Source organism: Phocoena sinus, chromosome X (assembly GCF_008692025.1).
Source record: "Phocoena sinus isolate mPhoSin1 chromosome X, mPhoSin1.pri, whole genome shotgun sequence".
Taxonomy (NCBI): Eukaryota; Metazoa; Chordata; class Mammalia; order Artiodactyla; family Phocoenidae; genus Phocoena; species Phocoena sinus.
In genome coordinates, this window is record NC_045784.1 from 131,023,413 (window position 1) to 131,044,251 (window position 20,839).

General features: G+C 36.4%; 1 protein-coding gene across 3 annotated transcripts in view; it reads left to right on the forward strand.

Annotated features, from left to right (window-relative positions):
- The window catches only part of BRCC3 (BRCA1/BRCA2-containing complex subunit 3), a 76,944-nt gene that overhangs the window by 28,491 nt on the left and 27,614 nt on the right, over positions 1-20,839 (forward strand). The window lies entirely within an intron of this gene.

A 20,839-nucleotide genomic window follows, 5' to 3' on the forward strand; every position in this document is an offset into this window, starting at 1 on the left:
TACTGTATAGCACAGGGACCTCTACTCAATAGTCTGTAATGACCTATATGGGAAAAGAATCTAAAACAGAATGGATATATATATGTGTATAACTGACTCACTTTATTGTACAGCAGAAACTAATACAACACTGTAAATCAGCTATACTCCAATACAAATTTTAAAAAGCATTTTCCATAAAAGACATTTGATAACAAGACTTCATCAAAATTAAAAACTTTACTGAGTGAAAGAAACTTAAGAAAATGAAAAGACTAGCTACAGTGGGAGTGAAAATATTTCAAATCAAATGTCTGAAAATAGACTTGTATCTATAACATACAAACAACTCTCAAAACTCAACAATAATAAAAGTACACAAGCCAATTAAAAATGGGCAAAAGACATGAGCAGATGCTTCACCAACAAGTATGTAAGAATGGCAAATAGATTTTTAATTAGGGGAAGATGGCAGAAGAGTAAGACGCGGACATCACCTTCCTCCCCACAGATACATCAGAAATACATCTACACGTGGAACTGCTCCTATAGAACACCCATTGATCGCTGGAAGAAGACCTCAGACCTCCCAAAAGCCGTGTGGATGAAAGGCTCTTGGTGATCCAGCCAGGAGTCAGTGCTGTGCCTCTGAGGTGGGAGAGCCAACTTCAGGACACTGGTCCACAAGAGACCACCCAGCTCCACGTAATATCAAATGGCGAAAATCTCCCAGAGATCTCCATCTCAACGCCAAGACCCAGCTTCACTCAACGACCAGCAAGCTACAGTGCTGGACACCCTATGCCAAAAAACTAGCAAGACAGGAACACAACCTCACCCATTAGCACAGAGGCTGCCTAAAATCATAAGTCCACAGACACCCCAAAACCACCAGACGTGGACCTGCCCACCAGAAAGACAGGATCCAGCCTCATCCACCAGAACACAGTTACTAGTCCCCTCCACCAGCAAGCCTACACAACCCACTAAACCAACCGTAGCCACTGGAAACAGACACCAAAACCAACAGGAACTATGAACCTGCAGCCTGCAAAAAGGAGACCCCAAGCACAGTAAGATAAGCAAAATGAGAAGACAGAAAAACACACAGCAGATGAAGGAGCAAGGTAAAAACCCATCAGACCTAACAAATGAAGAGGAAATAGGCAGTCTACCTGGAAAAGAATTCAGAATAATGATAGTAAAGATGATCCAAAATCTTGGAAGTAGAACAGGGAAAGTGCAAGAAACATTTAACAAGGACCTAGAAGAACTAAAGAGGAAACAAGCAACAATGAACAACACAATAAATGAAATTAAAAATACTCTAGAAGGGATCAATAGCAGAATAACTGAGGCAGAAGAACAGATAAGTGACCTGGAAGATAAAATAGTGTAAATAGCTACTGCAGAGCAGAATACAGAAAAAAGAATGAAAAAAACTGAGGACAGTCTCAGAGACCTCTGGGACAACATTAAACACACCAACATTCGAATTATAGGGGTCGCAGAAGAAGAAGAAGAGAAAAAGAAAGGGACTGAGAAAATATTTGAAGAGATTATAGTTAAAAACTTCCCTAATATGGGAAAGGAAATAGTTAATCAAGTCCAGGAAGCACAGAGGATAGATCCCATAGAGGATAAATCCAAGGAGAAACACGCCAAGACACATATTAATCAAACTGTCAGAAATTAAATACAAAGAAAAGATATTAAAAGCAGCAAGGAAAAAACAACAAATACCACACAAGGGAACCCCCATAAGGTTAACAGCTGATCTTTGAGCAGAAACTCTGCAAGCCAGAAGGGAGTGGCAGGGCATATTTAACGTGATGAAAGAGAAAATCTTACAACCAAGATTACTCTACCCAGCAAGGATCTCATTCAGATTTGATGGAGAAATTAAAACCTTTACAGACAAGCAAAAGCTGAGAGAGTTCAGCACCACCAAACCAGCTTTACAACAAATGCTAAAGGAACTTCTCTAGGCAAGAAACACAAGAGAAGGAAAAAACCTACAATAACAAACCCAAAACAATTAAGAAAATGGGAATAAGAACATACATATCGATAATTACCTTAAATGTAAATGGATTAAATGCTCCCACCAAAAGACACAGACTGGCTGAATGGATACAAAATCAAGACCCATATATATGCTGTCTACAAGAGACCCACTTCAGACCTAGGGACACATACAGACTGAAAGTGAGGGGATGGAAAAAGATATTCCATGCAAATGGAAATCAAAAGAAAGCTGGAGTAGCAATTCTCATATCAGACAAAATAGACTTTAAAAAAAGACTATTACAAGAGACAAAGAAGGACACTACATAATGATCAAGGGATCGATCCAAGCAGAAGATATAACAGTTGTAAATATTTATGCACCCAACATAGGAGCACCTCAGTACATAAGGCAAATACTAACAGCTATAAAAGGGGAGATCGATCGACAGTAACACATTCATAGTAGGGGATTTTAACACCCCACTTTCACCAATGGAGAGATTATCCAAAATGAAAATAAATAAGGAAACACAAGCTTTAAATGATACATTAAACAAGATAGACTTAATTGATATTTATAGGACATTCATCCAAAAACAACAGAATACACATTTTTCTCAAGTGCTCATGGAACATTCTCCAGGATAGATCATATCTTGGGTCACAAATCAAGCCTCGGTAAATTTAAGAAAATTGAAATTGTATCAGGTATCTTTTCCGACCACAATGCTATGAGACTAGATATCAATTACAGGAAAAGATCTGTAAACAATACAAACACATGGAGGCTAAACAATACACTACTTAATAACGAAGTGATCACTGAAGAAATCAAAGAGGAATCAAAAAATACCTAGAAACAAATGACAATGGAGACACGACGACCCAAAACCTATGGGATGCAGCAAAAGCAGTTCTAAGAGGGAAGTTTATAGCAATACAATCCTATCTTAAGAAACAGGAAACATCTCAAATAAACAACCTAACCTTGCACCTAAAGAAATTAGAGAAAGAAGAATAAGAAAAACCCCAAAGTTAGCAGAAGGAAAGAAATCATAACGATCAGATCAGAAATAAATGAAAAAGAAATGAAGGAAACGATACCAAAGATCAAGAAAACTAAAAGCTGGTTCTTTTTTTGTTGTTGTTCGGTATGCGGGCCTCTCACTGTTGTGTCCTCTCCCGCTGCGGAGCACAGGCTCCGGACGCTCAGGCTCAGCAACCATGGCTCACGGGCCCAGCCGCTCCGCAGCATGCGGGATCTTCCTGGACCGGAGCACGAACCCATGTTCCCTGCGTCAGCAGGTGGACTCTCAACCACTGCGCCCCCAGGGAAGCCCAAAGCTGGTTCTTTGAGAAGATAAACAAAATTAATAAACCATTAGCCAGACTCATCAAGAAAAAAGGGGAGAAAAATCAATAGAATTAGAAATGAAAAAGGAGAGGTAACAGCTGACACTGCAGAAATACAAAAGGTCATGAGAGATTACTACAAGCAACTCTATGCCAATAAAATGGACAACCTGGAAGAAATGGACAAATTCTTAGAAATGCACAACCTGCCAAGACTGAATCAGGAAGAAATAGAAAATATGAAGACCAGTCACAAGCACTGAAATTGAAACTGTGATTAAAAATCTTCCAACAAACAAAAGCCCAGGACCAGATGGCTTCACAGGCGAATTCTATCAAACATTTAGAGAAGAGCTAACACCTGTCCTTCTCAAACTCTTCCAAAATATAGCAGGGGGAGGAACACTCCCAAACTCATTCTACGAGGCCGCCATCACCCTGATACCAAAACCAGACAAAGATGTCACAAAGAAAGAAAATTTCAGATTCTGATGAACATAGATGCAAAAATCCTCAACAAAATACTAGCAAACAGAATCCAACAGCACATTAAAAGGAGCATACACCAGGATCAAGTGGTGTTTATTCCAGGAATGCAAGGATTCTTCAATATATGCAAATCAATCAACGTGATAGACCATATTAACAAACTGAAGGAGAAAAACCATATGATCATCTCAATAGATGCAGAGAAAGCCTCTGACAAAATTCAACACCCATTTATGATAAAAACCCTGCAGAAAGTAGGCATAGAGGGAACTTTCCTCAACATAATAAAGGCGGTATATGACAAACCCACAGCCAACATCGTCCTCAAGGGTGAAAAACTGAAAGCATTTCCACTAAGATCAGGAACAAGACAAGGTTTCCCACTCTCACCACTCTTATTCAACATAGTTTTGGAAGTTTTAGCCACAGCAATCAGAGAAGAAAAGGAAATAAAAGGAATCCAAGTCAGAAAAGAAGAAGTAAAGCTGTCACTGTTTGCAGATGACATGATACTATACATAGAGAATCCTAAAGATGCTACCAGAAAACTACTAGAGCTAATCAATGGATTTGGTAAAGTAGCAGGATACAAAATTATTGCACAGAAATCTCTGGCATTCCTATACACTAATGATGAAAAATCTGGAAGTGAAATTAAGAAAACACTCCCATTTACCATTGCAACAAAAAGAATAAAATATCTAGGAATAAACCTACCTAAGGAGACAAAACACCTGTATGCAGAACATTATAAGACACTGATGAAAAAAATTAAAGATGATACAAATAGATGCAGAGATATACCCTGTTCTTGGATTGGAAGAATCAACATTGCGAAAATGACTCTACTACCTAAAGCAATCTACAGATTCAATGCAATCCCTATCAAACTACCACTGGCATTTTTCACAGAACTAGAACAAAAAATTTCACAATTTGTATGGAAACACAGAAGACCCCAAATAGCCAAAGCAATCTTGAGAACGAAAAACAGAGCTGGAAGAATCAGGCTCCCTGACTTCAGACTATACTACAAAGCTACAGTAATCAAGACAGTATGGTACTGGCACAAAAACAGAAAGATAGATCAATGGAACAGGATAGGAAGCCCAGAGATAAACCCACGCACATATGGTCACCTTATCTTTGATAACAGAGGCAAGAATATATAGTGGAGGAAAGACTGCTGCTTCAGTAAGTGGTGCTGGAGAAACTGCCCAGGTACATGTAAAAGTATGAGATTAGAACACTCCCTAACACCATACACAAAAATAAGCTCAAAATGGATTAAAGACGTAAATGTAAGGCCAGAAACTATCAAACTCTTAGAGGAAAACCTAGGCAGAGCACTCTATGACATAAATCACAGCAAGATCCTTTTTGACCCACCTCCTAGAGAAATGGAAATAAAAACAAAAATAAACAAATAGGACCTAATGAAACTTCAAAGTTTTTGCACAGCAAAGGAAACTATAAACAAGACCAAAGACAACCCTCAGAATGGGAGAAAATATTTGCAAGTGAAGCAACTGACAAAGGGTTAATCTCCAAAATTTACAAGCAGCTCATGCAGCTCAATATCAAAACAACAAACAACCCAATCCAAAAAATGGGCAGAAGACCTAAATAGACATTTCTCCAAAGAAGTTATACAGATTGCCAACAAACATGAAAGAATTCTCAACATCATTAATCATTAGAGAATTGCAAATCAAAACTACAATGAGATGTCATCTCACATCAGTTAGAATGGCCATCATCAAAAACTCTAGAAACAATAAATGCTGGAGAGGGTGTGGAGAAAAGGGAACACTCTTGCACTGTTGGTTTGAATGTAAATTGATACATCCAATATGGAGAACAGTATGGAGGTTCCTTAAAAAACTAAAAATAGAACTACCGTATGACCCAGCAATCCCACTACTGGGCATATACCCTGAGAAAACCATAATTGAAAAAGAGTCATGTACCAAAATGTTCATTGCAGCTCTGTTTACAATAGCCAGGAGATGAAAGCAACCTAAGTGTCCATCATTGGATGAATGGATAAAGAAGATGTGGCACATATATACAATGGAATATTACTCAGCCATAAAAAGAAACGAAATTGAGTTATTTGTAGTGAGGTGGATGGACCTAGAGTCTGTCATACAGAGTGAAGTAAGTCAGAAAGAGGAAGACAAATACTGTATGCTAACACATATATGTGGAATCTAAGAAAAAAAATGTCATGAAGAACCTAGGAGTAAGACGGGAATGGAGATGCAGATGTTCTAGAGAATGGACTTGAGGATGTGGGGAGGGGGAAGTGTAGGCTGTTACATAGTGAGAGAGTGGCATGGACATATATACACTACCAAACGTAGAATAGATAGCTAGTGGGAAGCAGCCGCATAGCACAGGGAGATCAGCTCAGTGCTTTGTGAATACCTAGCGGGGTGGGATAGGGAGGGCGGGAGGGAGGAAGATGCAAGAGGGAAGAGATATGGGAACATATGTATATGTATAACTGATTCACTTTGTTATAAAGCAGAAACTAACACACCATTGTAAAGCAATTATACTCCAATAAAGATTTTTTTAAAAAAAGAATTTACTTAGACAAATTCACAAAATTGTGTATAATGGTGTACTAATAGTTAAATTGATACAATAGCTTAAATTGGAAACAAGCTAAATTTGTAGTGGCTACCTAAATTATGGAATATCCATATAATGGAATATTAAGTAGTCAGTATTTTTACATTGATAAGTGCTCCTGATCTATTGTTAAGTTTTTAGAAAGCAGATTATAGAATAACATTAAAATAAATAAATATTTGTGTAAAGAAAAGAGAGCTTATATTGGCATATAAAAATCTGGAAAAATAAGTGAGATGAGATTATGGGGGATTTTCACTTCACTGTAGTATTTGTTAATTTTTCAATGCTCATGAATTCAGGAGAATCTATATCTACTTAATATAATAAAAATAATTGTATATGAGGTAACAAAGAAAATAAATATCTTAAAATTTTTAAAATGAAATATGCATTAAGGCAAAGATTGTAATTCCAAGTTAGTTAAGAACCTGTATTATGTCATTGGTACTACATATTTTTTACCTTTATGGAGTAAGGGCGAAATGGTGAGTGGAATTAAACAGAAGGCTGGAACTAATAGACAGCAATTACTATTATCATTGATTTTCTGCATTTTCTGTAAGTATTATCTGCTTGGCAAAATTTACGTCTGTAGGATTTAAGGTCTCTAGCTCTTCTTTATCAGACTACTTCCTTGCACCTATTTTTTAAAAATAAATATTTATTTACTTATTTAAAAAAAAGAATGGAAAATAAGCACATAAAAAGATGCTGAATATCACTAGCTAATAGTGAAAATTGAAACTGCAGTGAGATACCCCTACATACCTATTAGAGTCACTAAAATAAAGCATACTAACAGTACCAAATGCTGGCAGGGATGAAGACTGGAACTCTCATGATGCTGGTGGAAATGCACAATGGTACAGTCACTTTAGAAAACTATTTGACAGTTTTGTATAAAGTTAAACATACACTTAATATGTGATCCAGCAGTCTTACTCCAAAGAGAATTGAACACTAATTTCACACTAACCCTGTTTGTATATGTTTATACACACACACACACACACACACACACAGAATTGCCACAAAGTGGAAACAACCCAGATTCCTTCAATAAGTGAATTGATTATCAAACTCTAAGACAGCCATACATTGGAGAACTACTCAGCAATAAAAAGGAATGAACTTTTGATTTCAGAGTCTGAGTGAAAGAAGTCAGTCTCAAAAGGCTATATGCTGTATGACTGCTTTTATATGATAGTCTCAGAAAGACAAAATTATAGGAATAGAGATCAGGTCAGTGGTTGCTAGGGCTTATGGATTAGGGGAAGGGTGTGAGTATAAAGGGACAGCATGAGGGAGTTTTTTAGGGTGGGTGATGGAAAATATGTATCCTCATTAAAGTAGTTACAGGAATCTGTACATGTAAAATTCATTGAACTGTACTCCATAAGTCAGTTTGTATGACAAAAGTAAAAAAAAATTAAGTTATAAGTCATTAGTACATGACCTCTGTAACAAATAATTTGAGAATCTAAAGGAAATGGTTGATTTCTTAGGAAGATATGTCAAAATTAAGAATAGAAAACTTATTCAGTGCGGTTATCAAAGCAGAGACTGAAAATGGTGATTAAGGATCTATGATTTTAAAAGATAGTGAGTTTACGTGGTTTTGCAGCTGAATTCTAACCTTTGAAGGATGGGTGGCTCTAATTCAATTTATACATTTTTCCAGACTATACAAAAAGGTTAAAAGCTCCTCAATTTTTTAAATAGCTAAAATAATTTTAACACCAAAACCTGCATAGAGATAGCAAAGAATAAGAAAACTATTGACCAATCTCAGCTATAGATACAAAAATTTGAAATATCAACAAATCAAATATAACTGTATTAGGGGATAATATACAAGGAACAAATTCAGTTTAATCCAGAAATATAAAGTTCATTCAGCTTCAGGAAGGTTAAATGTAATTCAGAATGTAATATAATTCTTTACATCAACCAGTTGAAGGAGAAGAACCTGGGAAGACATCTGATAAAAGTCATGCTAGTGGAAACTGTCAGGTACTTGATGTGCATCCTCTCATTTAATTTTCCTAACAACCCTTTTACTAATGTGGAAACTGGAGCTCAGAGGTTAAGAGGCTTGCTCAAAGTCACAGAGTTGGTGTAGAGGGCCATTTTCAATGTCAAACATTAATTTTTATCAATCTGACAGATGAACAACAGTATGCCAGCCAGTAAAGTGGTTTTAGTGAGGGTGCCCATCTCCTCATGTCTGTCAGTCCTGAATTGCCCATTCATATTCTTTGCTTTATTTTCTATAGAGTTATTTGTCTTTTTTTCCTGCTGATTTGCATAATTTCTTTGTATGTTCTGGAAATTTCATCTTTTGTCTGGTATGTTGCAAATATTTAGTCCCAGGCTGACTTAGTTTATTGTGTCATGCCAGACAAAAGCTTTAAAACAATATATCAATGTTATCTTTCATTTTATGCCTTTGCCTTTCTTCTTTCAAAGACCTTTCATTTCCTCAAGACCATAAATAATAGTTTTATGTACTTTCTTCTTTTATAATTTTGGTTTTTGCATTTAGAAACTTAGGTCATCTGGAACTTATGGTGTTAACTCCTTGCAGTTGGAGTTTAACTTCATTTTATCCCAACTGGATCACTAGTTGTCCCTGCACCACTTTTTGAGCAGTTGCCTGCACACCCATTGGTTTGAAAGGCCACTTTGATCATATATTAAGTTTCTTTATATATACATGAGCCCATTTCTGTTTTCTCCTTCATTCCCTTGATCTGTTTGTTCCTTTGCTAATACCGTACTTTAGTTACTAGGGGGTTTTAGCATAGAAACAGAAAGGCAGTGTATACAGAGCCTGAGAGCATGGGGCTTTGAGCCAGGTAGCCTGGTTTGAGTCCTGAGACTACCTTTAACTAGGTATGTGACTTTGGGCAAATAACTCAAGCTCTCTTTACGTTAGTTTCCTTATATGTAAAATGGAGATATTAATTCACTGCTCATCTCTTAGAGTTATTGTGAGGATAAGATGAATTAATGGAAATAAAGCACTTAGGATAATGTATGGCAAAGGGGAAGACTCAGTAAATGCAACCTATTCCGGAATTTGGACTTGGTAGGGCACTTACTCCCCACACAGGCCATTCTACTTCCTCAAAAGTATCTCGTAGTCAGCAATTATATATTAGGATTGCTTTGAATTTATAGACTAATTTAGGGAGGAACATACACCTGTACAGCATTGGGTCTTTCCATCCATGAACTTGGTGTATGTCCCTCCCTACATTCATGTCATTTTATCTTTTTCAGAAATATATTGACATTTTCTTCACAGTAAAAACTGGCATATTGCCACATCCACTCTGCTCAATCAGCAGGTTCAGCTAGATGGTTCACACTCACAAAACCCAAATAGGCCATCCTGGCACCCATAAGTATTCAACTTTGCAGACCGCAGAACAAGAAACCCAGCCTGCCAGAAGACTGGCATCAGCAAGCATTCTCAGCTGTCTAGGGCTTGTCTCTGCCCCCATTAACAGCTCAGGTGTGAAGAAATGAGAGCATATGGGGGGGGATGGGGGAGAACAGGAGCCACTATGGCTTAGAAGCCCCATGTCCCAAATTAGGGACCACTCTGTCTTTGTTCCCTGTGTGTAGCCTCGGTCCCAGCCAGGGTCAGGGCCCAGGAACGATAGGCCCACTGCACTCAGGGACCCTGAGCTGTGACTCCCAGCAGGTGTTGATGTGCAGTCCCAGCCCTCCCAGACCAGGCTCAGGGTACCTCCTGGGACATTGTGCCGGAAGCAGGCCCGCCCATCCCACAGGTGACCATCCACCTTCATCAGGTTTCCAGGGCAACCAAACTAGAAAGTGAATCCAAGGTCAGTGCCTCACCTCGAGGGAGAAAGGGTTTTGGTAATCCTACTTTCAGAGGTACTATTTCCAGAAGGAGGACAGAATACATAGCAGCAAAACCAACAGATATTTACTATAGTATTTCTCATTAGATTCATAGTTTTTGTTCTTCTGTTCATAGTGCTGAACATTCTAAATAGTAATAGTAGAGTCAGTGGGTTATGTTGGTTTTTTCTAGGTAGATGATCATATCATCTGCAAATGACAGGTTTGACTCTTTCCAATATTTGTGTGTGTGTGTGTGTGTGTGTGTGTGTGTATCCTTTTTTTCAGGAGCATTCTTATTTCATTGGTATGGACTTATAAAAGTTGAATAGCAGAGTTGGGTGGCAAATACCATTCTTTCTGACTCTAATGGGAATACTTCTGTCCATCATTAAGTATGAGTTTGTTATGATTTTGTGGTAGATACCCTCTATTCCTTTATTAAGTTAAGGAAGTTTCTTTCTAATTCTAGTTTACTGAGAGTTTTTAATCATGAGTGTCTCATGTTTTATCAAATGCCTGTTTGTCATTTTCTGAGATGATAATGTGGTTGTTTCATTGTTTTAAAAGTTTCCAACATTGAAAGCTTTTAAAACAGTGAACTGATGTTTCATTCCTCAGATAAACCCTACTTTGCCATGATGTATTATTGTTCTTTTAATACAAAGTAGATTCTAGTTGCTAAAATTTGGCCTAAGATTGTTACATCTATGTTCATAAGTGAGATTAGTCTAAAGTGTTCTTCTTGTCTTGGGCTCCTCTTGTCTAATTTTGGTATCAGGATTATTTTATTAAGTTATAAAATGAGTTGGATTTTTTTCTCTTTTTTTGGAAAGACAATATAGCATAATAATTAAGAACATGGCTCTGTAGCCAGATGCTTTGGTTGGAATCCTGATTTGCCACTATCCTGATGTCTAGCACTATCAGTTACTTTCACCTATTTTTGAACCATATATAAATGGAGCCATATAGTATGTACTCTTTTGGGTCTAGTTTCTTTCAATCAGTATTATGTTTGTGAGGTTCATCCGTGTGGTTACATGAAGCAATAGTTTAGAAATTCTCATTGCTGTATAGTATTCCATTGTCTGAATATACCACAGTTTGTTTATTCATTCTACTATTAAGAGATAATTTCAGTTTTTAAAAGGCTTTTACAAATTGTGCTGCTATGAATATTCTTGTTGTTGTGAACATATGTACATTTGTTGGATACATACCTGGGGGTGGAATACGTATGTATATATGTTCAGCTTTAATAGATAATGCCAACAATTTTCCTAAAGTGTCTTTACTGCCTCTCACTCCACATCCTTGCCAATACTTAATAATGTCTGCCTTGTTCATTTTTGCCATTCTGGTAAGTGTGTAGTGGTATTGCATTGTGACTTTAATTTCCATTTTGTTGACCACTAATAAAGTTGAAAACCTTTTCATATTTTTTTTAGTTCTAGCATGTTATTATTATACGAATAGTATCCGTATTATACATGGATATAGTCCGTGGATTAAACCCTATGTTCATAGCCCCAAAATTAAAGTCAAATAATCAGGATGTTTTTATTTAGGTCCATAACATGTGCATAACAATTTATTAGGTTGTATTAGTTAAAATTACACTTGGTTGAGAGCCAAGCAAAAACTCTAAAAATAATGCCTTCAGCAAAGTTAAAGTTTGATTCTCCATCATGGAAAAATAGTAAATGGGTAGACAGTAAATGGCTGTTATTAGGGAAATAGGTATCTTATATCTTATTGCTCCATTTACAGGGTCTCCAAATAGTCCAAGATGGATGTTAAAATTTCAGGCATACAATGATATTCTAAACAGCAAATGGAAGGAAGTTAAAAAAACCCAAAACCTTCCTTTTAAGGAATCTCCCTGGTTGTACATATAACCTTTTCATAAATGTCTTATTGGCTAGCAATTATATGGTAACAACTAGCTGCAAGAGCTACTAAGAAATATTTTAGCTTACAGGCAACCTACCAGCTAAAAGTTAGCTTCTGTTTACTAAGAAAGATACTTAAAGGATATTGAGAGCAGCATCTTTCATACAGGAAGTGGTAGAGAGAACTCAAAGAAGTAAAAGCCGCAGTCCCTATTCATAAGAGAATTTCAAATGTATTGAGTAGTAAAGACTCTAATGTAAGATTCAACCAGAAAGTACAAAGAATAAACATTGTGATAGGAAATTTAAGGGACCTAGGAACTCATGAAAGGGGCAACCTGGACAGAAACAGAAAATATAACATAGGCACAGAATAGACATTAATTGAATGAATGAATAGGTAATTGAAAGAGTAAATGAGCATTTGGCTAATTTATTTTTCAGTTGAGAACAACTGAAAATCACACAGTACTGTGAGGGAGATACTTTAACATTTAATTGCTTATAATGACGGGTTATACTTTGGGGGATTAGTGCAATAACATATATATAATCAATTTTACACCTTGTATTAATAAACATTCTTTTTGAAGTTTGTACTCCTGTCTTTTTCAAAAGGGATAAAAGTAGAATGTTTCCAGTATCTTACGGATGTTGCGAGGCATTAGATAATTAAAAAATATTCCAATTGCGCAAAATCCCCCCTTCCCTAAATGCAACAACATTTCCAAAGCTTATAGGTATTGTGTATTTACAGATAAGGCCAACCTCCCACCATGCAGAAAGATAATAATGAAAAATGACTTTAAAAACAACACCTATTCATCTTTGTGATATATCCAGGAGGGAAGTAACTACTGGCATAAACTATAAATTATATGAAGGGCGACATATGCAAGATGGACGAGGAGGAAAAGTCCAGGACCAGATGGCTGCATGGATGAATTCTACCACTCAGAGAAAAATTAATACCAATCTTTCTTAGGCGCTTCCAAAACACAGAAGAGGGAGCACTTCCAAACTCATTTTATGAGGCCAGCATCACTCTGATATGAAAGCCTGACAAGGATACCACAAGAAAAGAGTACTACAGGCCAATATCCCTAATGAACAGAAATGCAAAAATCTTTAATAAAATACTAGCAAACTGAATTCAACAGCACATTGAAAGGATTATACACCATGAACAACTGGGATTTATCCCTGGGATATAAGGATGTTTCAACATATGCAAATCAATCAATATGATACACCACATTAATAGAATGAAAGATAAAAACCACATGATCATCTCAATTGATGCAGAGAAAGCACTGTAAAAACTCTCAACAAAACAGGTATAGGAGGAACTTACCTCAATGCAATAAAGACCATATATGAAAAGTCCACAGCTAACATCATAATCAGTGGGGGGAAAAATGAAAGCTTTCCCTCCAAGATCCAGTACAAGGCAAAGATACCCACTCTTTCCACTTCTATTCAACATAATACTGGAAATCTTAGCCAGAGCAGTTAGTCAAGGAAAATAAATAAAAGGCATCCAAATCAGAAGTAAAATTTATCTCTGCTTGCAGATGACATGATAATATGTGCAGATAACCCTAAAGACTCAACAAAAAAGCTGTTAGAACTAATAAATTTGGTAAAGTTGAAGAATACAAAATCAACGTACAAAAATTAGTCTTGTTTCTATACACAATGAACTATCCAAAAAGGAAATTAAGAAAGCAATCCTGTTCACAATAGCAACAAAAATAATAAAATGCTTATGAGTAAAGTCAAAGACATATATACCCACTGAAAATTATAAAAACATTCATGAATGAAATTAAAGAGGACACAGATAAATGGAAAGACATCTTGTGTTCATGGATTAAAAGAAATAATATTGTTAAAATGCCCATTCTACCTAAAGTGATCTGAAGAGTCAATGCATTCCCTATCAAAATGTCAATGGCATTATTTTTTTACAGAAATAAGAATAACTCCTAAAATTCATATGGGATCACAAAAGATCCCGAATAGCCAAAGCAATCCTGAGGAAGAAGAATGAAGATGGAGGCATCACATTTCCTGATTTCAAATGATATTACAAAGCTACAGTATTCAAAATATCATGGTATTGGCACAAGAAACAGACACATAGATCAATGGAACAGAATAGAGAACCCAGAAATGAACCCATACACCCATGGTCAACTGATCTTTGACAAGAGTGCCAAGAATACACAATAAAACCAAGAAATGATTTTGGGGGGACTTTGTATCCACTTCAAGAAAAATGAAATTGGACCTTTTACTCACACCATATACAAAAAGTCAACTCAAAATGGATTAAAGACTTAAATGTAAGATCTAAACCCATAAAACTCCTAGAAGACAACATAGGGAAAAAGCTTTTTGGCACTGGTTTTGGCAATGAATTTTTATTTGATATGGCAACAAAAGCAAACATAGACAAGTAGGATTGCATCAAACTAAAAAGCTCTGGGACTTCCCTCATGGCACAGTGGTTAAGAATCCGCCTGCCAATGCAGGGGACACGGGTTCAAGCCCTGGTCTGGGAAGATCCCACATGCCGCGGAGCAACTAGGCCCATGCACCACAACTACTGAGCCTGTGCTCTGGAGCCCGTGTGCCACAACTACTGAATCCCATGCACCTAGAGCCTGTGCTCTGCAACAAGAGAAGCCACCGCAATGAGAAGCCCATGCACCGCAACGAAGAGTAGCCCCTGCTCACTGCAACTAGAGAAAGCCCGTGCACAGCAAGGAAGACCCAACACAGCCAAAAATAAATAAAAAGCTTCTGCACAGCGAAGGAAACATCAACAGAGTAAACAGGCAGCCTATGGAATGGGAGAAAATATTTGCAAACCGTGTATCTGATAAGGAGTGAATATCTAAAATATACAAGGAACTCAGTAACAAAAAACCCAAATAACTCTATTAAGAAGTGGGCAAAGGACCTGAATAGACGTTTCTCAAAAAAAAAACCCAGCCATACAAATGGCCAACAGGTATATGAAAAGGTACTCAACATCATCAGTCATCAGGGATGTGTGCAAACACACACAAACAAACACACAGTGGAATATTCAGCCCCCAAAAGAAGGAAATCCTACCATTTGTGACAACATGGGTTAACCTGGAGTGAAATAAGCCAGTCACAGAAGGATAAATACTGCATGATTCCACGTATATGAGGAATCTAAAATAGTCAAACACATAGAACCAGAAAGTAGAATGGTGGTTGCCAGGGGCTGAGGGGAGGGAGAAATGGGGAGATGATGGTAAAAGTTTCAGTTATTCAGGATGAGTAAGTTCTAGACATCTAATATACAGCAGTGTGACTGTAGTTAACAATACTGTATTGTGTACTTGAAATTTGCTAAGAGGGTAAATCTTAAGTGTTCTCACCACCGTGCCCCTCCCCACCAAAAATGGTAACTATGTGAGGGGATGGATATATTAGTTTGATTGTGGTGATTATTTCACAATATATATCAAAACATTAAGTAGTATACCTTAATTATATACAATTTTCATTTGTCAATTATACCTCAGTAAATCTGAAAAAAAATTACATGCAAGATGAGAGCTCAAACATAAATAAAAGGTAACAGAAGCAGAATTAGGATGTGAAAGCCTCTTTGTTTTTTCAGTCTCCATTCTTCCAGGAAGAGAAAAAAACAGTAGCTGTTTCACTAGATGAAAAGCAAATACGGGAACTGCAAAAGTGGGATACTGCATCTCGTGTTCTCGTTTTTGAAAGTGTCTACAACTGCTTATTAATTCCTCTAGGTAACTATCTGTTCTTGTTGATGATATTATTCTTTATGGATGATTGGTGATTACTGTTAATTGAAGTACAGAGCACTGCTTTTCTCTGAACTCCAGAATGCTGTAAGGGAAACATTTTAAGTATGAAGAACAAATTTATTTTTGTAACATGGTGAAGATTAGAGACCTGAAAAAATCTATTTTTAGCTGGAAACTTATTCTCCGTGTTCTACAAGTTTTAGACTGTGTTTCTCATTGCATTCTCAATAAATGGTGCTGATCTTGTAAAAGAAAAATGCTATCAGAATGCAAGAAAAGAGAATAATTGAATTCTCAGTCATTACAGCCTAAAGTACTTTAAAAGGTCATTGAGTGTCCTTTAGAAACTTGAGTCTGTAGAAATAAAGGGGCTCATCCAAGACCACGTGGCTGGGCAAGAGCAAGGCCAGTGCTCATTCTGTGTCCCCTTTTAAGAATGTCAAATCCCGAATCTATTTAACTTAAGAAGTCATGGACAAGATTACCAAAGTCCTCACTAGAAGCACTGTTTGAATTCCTGAGCCTTATCCTTGCTTTATCTGCACTCTGCTTTTAATTTTTTGTTTCTGCCTTTATTGGGTTACATAGGATCTAGAACCTACATATAAATCAGGCATAGGGCTGACATCACCACAATCAAGGTAATAGACATATCCAACACCTCCAAAGTTTCCTTGTGTTGTCTTTGTTTTGTTTCATATAATTTTGTTTTTGTGGTAAGAAGACAATGTGAGATCTACCCTCAGCAAATTTTGAAATGCACAATACTGTATGCCCATTGAATAACTACTCCTCTTTCCCCTACCCACATCCACTGGCAACCACTATCATATGGTCTGCTTCTTTGAGTTTGACTATTTTAGTTTCATCATATAAGTAAGCATCATGTGTATATGTCAATCCCAATCTCCCAATTTATCCCTCCCCCCTTTCCCCCCTGGTAACCATAAGTTTGTTTCCTACATCTGTGACTCTATTTCTGTTTAGGAGTTCCTTATGTATTTTGGATATTAACTCTATTAGATATATGGTTTGCAAATATTTGATACCAGTTCTTAATTTTAATATGTATAATTTTTTCCCATTTTGGAGCTCTTTGTGTTCTGTTTAAGAAAATGTTTCCTACCCGAAGCTCATTCAGATGTTCTACTTTTTACCTAAAAGTTTCATTATTTTACCTTTCACATTTATATCTATAATACACCTGGATTTGCTTTTTGTGTATGGTCTGAAGCAGGGGGTCAAGATTCATTTTCTTTTTCACATGGATGTCCATTGAGTCAGAATCGTTAATAGAAAAGACCATTTTTTTGTCATCAATCAGGCATTTGTTTATGTGTTGATGTTTCTGGATTCTTTACTTGGTCTATCCTTGGTTTGTTGTCTATCCTTGTACCAGTACTACACTGTCTTGATATTGTAGCTTTACAACAGGTCTTGACATGTGGTAATATTGGGTTGGCCAAAATGTTCATTCGGTTTTTTTTCCATAAGATGGCTCTAGTAGCGTTTAGTTGTCTTTAACTTCATTCGATACAATTTTGTTAGATTGCATTGTGACAGCTGTCATATCAGCATGCATTAAAAAAATTTTATCAAAATTGGTGAATTTTTGTGTAGCCACTTTAATATTGAAGATGGAAGAAAGAAGCAATATTTTCAGCATATTATGCTTTACTATTTCAAGAAAGGTAAAAATGCAATGGAAATGCAAAAAAAGATTTGTGCAGTGTATGGAGAAGGTGCTGTGACTGATCAAACGTGTCAAAAGTGGTTTGCGAAGTTTCGTGCTGGAGGTTTCTCACTGGATGATGCTCCACAGTCAGGTAGACCAGTTGAAGTTGATAGCCATCAAATCGAGACATTAATTGAGAACAGTCAACGTTACACCCATGCAGTAGATAGCCAACGTACTCAAAATGTCCAAATCAAGTGTTGAAAATCATTTGCACCAGTTTGGTCATGTGAATCGCTTTGATGTTTGGGTTCCACATAAGTTAAGCAGAAAAAACCTTGACCATATTTCCACATGCGATTCTCTACTGAAACGTAATGAAAACGTTCCGTTTTTAAAACAAATTGTGATGGGTGATGAAAAGTGGATACTGTACAATAATGTGGAATGGAAAAGATCGTGGGGCAAGTGAAATGAACCACCATCAACCACACCAAAGGCCGGTCTTCATCCAAAGAAGGTGATGTTGTGTATATGGTGGGATTGGAAGGGAGTCCTCTATTATGAGCTCCTTCTGGAAAACCAAACAATTAATTCCAACAAGTACTGCTCCCAATTAGACCACTGAAAGCAGCACTCGAGGAAAAGTGTCCAGAATTATTAAACAGAAAATGCATAATCTTCCATCAGGGTAATGCAAGACCACGTGTTTCTTTGATGACCAGGCAAAAACTATTACAGCTTGGCTGGGAAGTTCTGATTCATCTGCCGTATTCACCAGACATTGCACCTTTGGATTTCCATTTGTTTCAGTCTTTACAAAAATTCTCTTAATGGAAAAAATTTCAGTTCTCTGGAAGACTGTAAAAGGCACCTGGAACAGTTCTTCGCTCAAAAAGATAAAAAGTTTTGGGAAGATGGAGTTATGAAGTTGCCTGAAAAATGGCAGAAGGTAGTGGAACAAAACGGTGACTATGTTGTTCAATAAAGTTCTTGGTGAAAATGAAAAATGTGTCTTTTATTTTTAACTTTAAAAATGGAAGGAACTTTTTGGCCAACCCAATACATGAGTCCTCCAGCTGTGTAATTCTCAAATGTTGCCTTAGCTATTCTTAGCCCTTTGCATTTCTACATAAATTGCAGAATTTGTCTTCTCAGTATCCACAGGAAAAAGACCTGCTGGGGTTTTGATTTGGATTGCTTTAAGTCTATAGCTCAATTCAGGGAAAAATGACATTTTTTTAAGTGAGGTCTTCCACTCCATGAGCATGTTATATCCCTCCTTTTGTGTGGGTCTTTAATTTCTCTCAGTGATATGTTATAATTTTCAGTATAGAGGCCTTGTACCTCTTGTTGGATTTTTTCCTAGCTATTTCATCTTTATTTTAAAAATACTGTAAAGCTATTATAAATGGACTATTTTTTTAAAGTTCATTTCCTATTTTTTGCTAGTATATATGAATTAAATGGATTTGTTTATGTTGGTCTTATGCCCAGTGACCTTGCTAATTTACTTATTAATTCTAATAGTGTGTGGGTTTTTATAATCTTCTACAAACACAGTCAGGTCATTTTTGAATAATCACAATTTTATTTCTTCCTTTTTAATCTGCATGCCTTTTCTTTTATTGCCTTACTAAATTTGCTAGGACTTTCAGGGATGATATTAGGCATCCTTTTTTATTCCCAAGTTCAGAGAGACAGTTTTTAATAATTCACCAATAAGTGATGTTTATTGTAGATTTTTGACAGATATTCTTTATCTGTTTAAGAAAATTCCTCTCTTAGCTATATTTTAGCTATGTTTTATTTTATTATTGTACTAGTTGTATGCTCTGGGACAGGCTATATCAGACTGGAATTTCTCTTCCTTAACCATCTTGGCCTCATGCCTTCTGAGGGTGCAGATCTTTCCTCACTATTTAAATCTCTTCTTTGGTTTCTGTTTTTTTTCAGGTTTTCTACTTCTCCTTGAGTCAATTATGGTAATTTATATTTCCTAGAAAATTGTCGGTTTCATCTAAGTTTTCCATTTTTTTTTGACTTGAGGAAATATGTAGTTTTATTTTTTAAATGTTTTATTTTCTTTGTAGCATTTATCACTAATGTAATTTAATTTTTCATTCATTTATGGTCTCTCCACTATATTGTTGTCTCTATGACTGTGGGGACTGTGTCATGGCCTGCCACATAGTAGCCATTCAGTAAATATTTCTTGAGTGGATGATTGTGTGATCTCTCTTTAAGTATGTCCCCTTTTCCATTGCTAATGCTGTTTACTTGTTTTTTCTCTTTTTTCTTGATTCTCTTTCCAGAGGCTTATCTATTTTGTTGGTCTTTTCAAAGGACCCACTTTAGGTTCTCTTGATCAACTCAATTTCTTTGTTTTCTTTTTTAAAAATAGTCTGCTTTTCCCTTTATTAATTTCTTCATTGTATTTTCTGTATGTTTTATTATTGCTGCATTGTTCTTCTTATTGTTATCCTTATTCTAAATTCTTGAGATGAAAACTAATTTACTTTCTGTCTTCCTTGCTTTCTAACAAATACATTTAAGGCCATATATTTTCTTCTTCACTTTGGCTCCATTACATAGGTTTTGTTGTATAGTAGTTCCAGTGTTTTTTTTTTAAGTTCTAACTCATTTGTGTTTTCTGTTTTTATTTTCTCTTCAACTCAAGAGTTATTTAGAAATGCATTTAAAATGTCCATGTGTGTAGATCTGGGCCAGGTTGGGGGGGATATTTTTTGCTATTATGTTCATTTTTAACACTACATTATGGTAATTGTGGCCTGTGTGATATCAGCTTTATGGAAATTTTTTGATACTTCCTCTGTTACCTAGAACGGGGATCCACAAACTACAGCTTGTAGGCTACATGGGCCTGGTGCCTATTTTGGAAATCAAGTTTTATTGGAACACAGCCACACCCATTTGTTTACATACTACCTATGACTGCTTTCCAGCTACAACTGCAAAGCTGAGTGGCTGTAATAGAGACTCTGTGGCCCATACAGCTTAAAACATATACTGTTTGGCCTTTCCATTAAAAAGGTTGCTGACCCCTGACTTCAAACATGGTCAATTTTTGTAACTTT